Source organism: Cydia pomonella, chromosome 2 (genome assembly GCF_033807575.1).
Source record: "Cydia pomonella isolate Wapato2018A chromosome 2, ilCydPomo1, whole genome shotgun sequence".
NCBI lineage: Eukaryota > Metazoa > Arthropoda > Insecta > Lepidoptera > Tortricidae > Cydia > Cydia pomonella.
The window spans coordinates 18,960,968-18,967,655 of NC_084704.1; the positions used below are offsets into that span (position 1 = coordinate 18,960,968).

At 35.3% G+C, this 6,688-nt stretch overlaps 1 long non-coding RNA gene across 1 annotated transcript; it reads left to right on the forward strand.

The window, feature by feature from the left end:
• The first annotated feature begins 4,111 nt into the window (after positions 1–4,111).
• Positions 4,112–5,731, forward strand: LOC133534576 (uncharacterized). The gene is made up of 2 exons (XR_009802058.1): positions 4,112–4,619; positions 5,117–5,731. It is a non-coding gene; the product is annotated as an uncharacterized LOC133534576 (long non-coding RNA).
• Positions 5,732–6,688: the final 957 nt, after the last annotated feature.

A 6,688-nucleotide genomic window follows, 5' to 3' on the forward strand; every position in this document is an offset into this window, starting at 1 on the left:
CCACCATGAGGAAAGTTTGCCCACCACTGTTTTAAGCACTCACTTCTGGGCCTAAAGAAGGAAAAAATTGTTGTGCCAAAACAGTTTTTTTTTTTTCAAATTTTTGAATGTGATCTAGGCGAAATCCAGAAAAGTTTATATGACATTTTAGTCTCGTGATCAGGAATACACTGTTAAAATCTTTCGGTTTCCTCGTGTTACACCGTGTATATATTTTTCTGAGTTATTCTCAGTAGTAAAAGATAAGAAAAAAATCTCATTTGTTACCATTGTGTTTTGTGTCATTTGTTGTGTGTGTGTTGTGTGTTTGTGTGTTGTTTGTTGTGTGTTGTGTTGTTGTGTGTTGTGTTGGTAACAATTTGGTGGTAGCTATAGTATTCTTCAACCACGAGCACGCTGACAAATGTCATCTCAATCAATTCTTTTTTTTCATCTCAGCACAATTGTGCGATATTTAGTTTTAAGGCATACATTATATGGAGATTTTTGGAGATGCCACCTGTCACTGTACCCTTTGCATTTGAAAATATTATAGTGGGTATCTTGTGTAGATGTGCCTCACCCGACGCAAACACATCACACTGTTTTAGGTTACCATTACATAGACACATTACCTGCTTAAACACTAATGGCGTTATTCATAGACATATATCAAATCTAAGTCGTCCCAGATCTACAATGTAAAAATTGCCTGTCAAGTATTAAAAGTGCGTTGAAAATCGGAATAATATCAAATGTCATAAGGAGGTATTGAATGCAGAAATAATATGAAATACACATATAAGTATGTGTTCTTGGCAGTGACTTGGCAGTTAACAGTACTACTCATTCCCTTCAAGTCGGCGGTTACCTCCCACCCGTCCCCTGACTATAGCTATCACATTTTCCAGTCTGCTATAACCTTATATTTTTTATTACATTCAAGCATCGGCTCGTAGCCGCAGTGAAGCTCTAAAATTCGCTAATAAGGTACTAAAAAATAATTAAACGAAAATCAACTTTATTTCAGTACAAATACAGTTAACTATGGCTATGAACTTGTGGAGGTAATTAGTGAGTTTTGGTTGTTACTTGATGATATATGTCAGGGGTCTCCAAACCCTGGCCCACAAGGCATTCCAATCCGGCCCGCAGACACTAAATGCGTCAGCCCACAGTCTGGCTCGCAGGTGGTTGCCAAACGTATACTAACCCCCCCCCAAAACCTGATAGTGTCAGCGCGAAAGTTTCTGAAGTGCAATATAGCCCTCGGGTAAAAAAGTTAGGAGACCCCAGATATATGTGATGCCTTCCTTTTTGCTCACTTAGTGTAGTGTACAAGTATTATTCTAGATCTGTGCCAGCCATTAATAATTGCTTGTCTGTGTCTGTCATTTTGCTATTTATTTGTTAAAAGAGAATAGTTATTTGTTTTACAAGGGGGTAAAATATCAAAATCCAATACAAATGACCATTATTAAATCATTCACATCACATAAGACAACAATTCAAAATTTGCATCAGACTACTTTGCCCAACATTTCAATAAAAAGCAACATTTTCATCAGGTTTCCAATAATTATAAGAGCCTTGTAGTGTGGTGAAAAAAATTTAATAGTGGCTTTCTGTTTCATGAATAAAGGGGTACAATTGCAGTACCCCGTATAAACTACCTACATTAGGGAATGCAATTTTTGAACATGGTCCAGGCCAGCCCATAAGTTCTTAGTAAGATGATAATATCATACAATAAACAGAATATAAAATAGCACCTTAATTGTCCCAAATCTCATGATTAGGGTCTGTCTCCGGTAAATACTCCCTCTGCAGTATTGGTTTAGGCTTCGTCAGGGCTCCGGCGGCCTTCGGAGGTATGTCCTCAGGAAACATAGCCAGCTTCGTCGGACAATTAGCAACATGAAGTTTTATTTGAGCAGCCGGGTATCGGTGAGTAGCGTTGAACGGGCAGATCGCGAGCTCCGGGTAGTTTTTCTGGCATTTTACAATGTGCGCTTGGATACGGGAGCGAGGGACCCGGTGGTTAGGCTCGTAAGGGCAGGAAATGAAGGGGTCATCCATTTCTGGAAAAAGATTAGTTATACTTATTTGCTGCGCGTATAAATAAGAAATATATAATATATACAATACGACGATAATAAGTACGATGAAAATGACCGTATCAGTGGATTATGCTTGAGGAAAATGTAATGTAAACCACATTTTAACCGATATAATAATGAAGCAGACATACTGATTATTATAAGTTAAAACGAATCAATATAGAGTGATAAAGACATATTACCTTTTAAATAATGTTTCTGCTTATATTTAGATAAATAAACGGGTATAAATGTAACTACTTCGTAGTTTTATTTAAATAACAAAATATTCTTTTGTTTAGCAAATGCCACAGGTGGTGTTACCACCTACAGAATGTAAAAATCCCCCCAAAAATCTTTTAATACACAGTTAATTTTTATTCTAGTGCTGAGTAATTAAAAAAAATGTTAAACATTACAAATAAATATAGAAATTTGTTCATATTAGAATCAATCACATCATAAGAAATTATATAATTTTTCATCCCAGTAAGCGTGATATTTCATGCAAGTGCAGCAGGAGCTAAAGTCTATTTTACACCCACGGGAGCATTTTTAGGGATCCGTAGCCAAATGGCAAAAAACGGAACCCTTATGGATTCGTCATTTCTGTTTGTCTGTCCGTCCATATGTCACAGCTACTTTTTTCCGAAACTATAAGAACTATACTGTCGAAACTTGGTAAGTAGATGTATTCTGTGAACCGCATTAAGATTTTCAAATAAAAATAGAAAAAAAAACAATAAATTTTGGGGGTTCCCCATACTTAGACCTGAAACTCAATTTTTTTTCATCAAACCCATACGTGTGGGGTATCTATGGATAAGTCTTCAAAAACGATATTGAGGTTTCTAAATGGCCCTCCACACTCATGCAAACTTCCACCAAAGTTTGGTTTGAACGAGATCTAGTGAGTAAGTAGTTTTTTTTTAATACGTCATATATGGTACGGAACCCTTCATGGGAGAGTCCGACTCGCACTTGGCCGTTTTTTTAATTATCACAGTAACTCCTATGGACCGCGTACGTTCTAAGTAAAATACTTCTTAATAGTTGCGTTATAAAGTGAGTTTTACTTTCAAAATACTAATGTTTATAATTTAATTGTTTTCTTTGGTGGCTGAATGCCAGCCAGGTCCGTGCCTTCAATGCCTAACTAAAGTGCCAATTACATCCACACTTTAACAGGCCTAATATCAGACCCAATTTCGGGCCCTAGAAAGAATATTTTTCAGTTTCACCAAATATTAGCACATCGCTTACAATATTGGAAATCTAAAAAAATGGTTTATATGCAAAACCATCAAACATTGAACAGTTTTGGCATTTTCAGACAAAGTATTTTTTTTTTAAGTAGAGGAATTGCACGGTGGATTGATAACACACAACTCGAAATAACTTTTATCGATTTTATTATATAATTATTAAATTATATTTTAATGTTTGTAAACACGTCTTTTATTTTGACAACTCACACCAGTTCTGTATTTGAATTTTATAGGCTAGGTATTTTGCTACGCAATCACCATAAAGGTTGCACCTTAACATTTTTTACCTTTCAAATATTGTTAACGATGTACTGATATTCCGTGAAACGGAAAACGATTATCGCCCGCAATCGGGACTGATTTCGGGCCCGTTATCGGGAAGTGTGGACGTAATTTGTGCTTTAAATATAAATAACAAGGGCCTGACACTCTTTGATAGAGAAAGATAGTCTTATTGCGATTCCTATAAGAGGAAAGAGAAAATAGTGCAATGCTTTGTCTTTATCACCGACCGGGTTTTTTTTCATGGTCGGGTTATGGCAGCTTAGGAAGGAGGCTGATGGCGATATACAGAAATTTATAAGAGTGAAAGAGACAAAATACCGCAAGATGCCATACATTAAACTGTCAATCATATTGTCAAGAGTGCTAGTAAACAATGTGGTTTTCTTATTGTAGAAGTTTTATAAAGTGAATGATTGTGTTTATTAAGTATTTAATGGAGGTGTAAGAAGTTTTTACGTACAATTAACATGGTGGGGTGTTCAGTTCAGTGGTTGCCTACAAAAGCAATAGCTTGCGAAAATAAGCGGGTGTAACATTTCATGCGTAAGTACAACTTTTTCGTATTTTGATCATGTATTTCTTTCTCAAATCTCACAGGAACCAAGTTACTGAGTTACATCATTAGTTGGATTATGAAAAACTTGATAAAATAGGAGATATCAGTAAATTATTGCTAAAAATAAAACAGAAAGTTTGGTTATGTAAACCAGTCAAATTCAGTAGTATTTTATTTAGGGTTGCAAACAAATAGAAAAAAAAGTCCCCTGCAATTACCCCATATTTCGGGAGTTTCAAGCTATTTGATATTTCCAGCTTTCCGACGGAGGATGAAATTGTTAAAGAATGGATTGCGGGAACTGGAAAATCAAATTGGATGCCTCACAAATACTCGCGTATTTGTTCCAAACATTTTGAACAACATTGTGTCCGCAAACTGGGCAAACGAACTTTCATCGAAAAGTTTTCTTTTCCAACCTTGTTCATACACGTAAGTTGGCTGTTATTAAATAAGTAATAGTAACTAGTGGGAATAACCCGTTACACTATACACTATATTAGAGTTGGTACATCTTAACATAAGTCTCACAGTGTTTTGAAGTATTTATTTGGGTTCTTGAACTCTAACAAATTATTGGGGGTAATTCAGTAATCACCCCCAATAATTTATTAGAGTTAATTCCCAGTGGAATTAAAAATCCTACCTATTACCAGTGGGAATTTTATTTCCCAGTAGTTACCAGTGGTAAAAGGTGGGAATAAAGTTAGTGTAACTACCTGTGGTAAAAGGTGGACAAAAATTCCTAGTAGTTAACACTAGTAAAAACTTGGTGGTAACTAGTAGGAATAACCCGTTGTACTATTAAGACCACAGACTTAAATTTTTAAATTATTTCTTTGGAGGCTTGGTACATGGGATTACGGATTATATGAGTATAAAACTCTAAAATAATGTAATTATTAAAATTGATTAATACTACCCCGCAGGAGAGGAGAGAGAACATTCTTTTCTTCATCATGTCATGGAAATCGTCCATTCGTGCACGTCGTCGTCGTGGCAGTCTCAACAGCATTCTGAAGCTATTTTTGAACTTCATATAATTGATCCACATGTTACAAGTGTATGTGTAAATAAAGTTTTCTTGACCCCCACAGTATGTACAACGCGCAACACGTAAGATTTTTTATTTAAACATAAATATTCGGTTTTAAGTAACAGTTTTAATGTAAATGACCATGTTAGCTTAAAATCATATACTGCGTATCTACTGAGGTGTCGCTCAAGCACACCGTCAAGAACCTTCGCTGCAATAGGGTTGTTTCCATTTTGAAATGCTTGTATTATATAATATATATATATATTACCAAATTATGGCCTAAAATTCAATTTATTTGTGTTGTTCTCAAGTAAAAGGTACCACATTGTCGCTTATCATAAGAACGCTCTTACAGGTTGTACGTATAGAGAGCAAGCAAATTGTATCCTTATGGTAAGCGACTATGTGGTACCTTTTACTTGAGAACGACACATTTAATTATTATTTCTAGTAAGTACAGTTATAATAATATAAGTTTTGAATAAAGAAATTACCTCTTTTGATAGTTTATCCTTTTTATTCCAACAATCACCTAATCTTATATCAACTCAAAACTTCATATAGGTAAGTAAGGCTTACTTACAAGTTACTACAAAAACAAATAAACCGACTACTAGTTGCGATTATGTTCGCGATTGCTCTTGCGATACTTCGCAAGTTAGGGAGTCAAAATGGCGACTCACTCATTACGTAATTTAAGTACTTGTTGCATCGTTTTCCTATTACATTTTAGGGTAATTTTTTGCGACCATGGTAACCCCATATTATGATGTCATGATGACGTCATATATGTCTTTCTCTTACCCCTGGTCGCTCGACTTCTTGTCTAGTTATATTGTATGTCTATGATAAATAATGTTATTAAATCCGTAGATTAGGGGTAAATTATATATACTAGTATCACTAAGAAAGCATAGACAAGATAAAGTTTTTAGTGATGCGAACGATCCAAAAATAATCTTTACCGGTTTTTAAATGCGAAAGTAGTTTTTGATTTCGATTTTAATCAAGTACAATCGAGAAAACTGTTTCTTAGCTATAGATGCTTACCTATTTCTATAAGTAGAAAAAGGCGGGAATTTAAAAAAAATTAGGTCCATGGGGTTATCGTTATAGAAAGCTTCAATTTCACGCCTTTTTCTACTAAAAAGTTGTTTGGTATCAGGGGGGCCTACCGCGGAAAAACGAAATTCACAAATCGCAGGGATCTTTCTCTTTTACTCTCACTAAGACATAATTGGACAACGAAAAATGCCCGCAATAGATGAACTTCGATTTCTGCGGCTATAGCCTATAGCGTGGTTATAGCCCAGTGTTGGCCGTTTGGCCAACACTGTTTAATATGCTATAAATAAGGTCAGTCCGGTCCACGGGACAATGTTTCGCCCAATCTGGTAAATTGGCAATTGAAACTTTTATTTGCGAAATATTTAATTTCAGTAACATATTGATATAAATACTA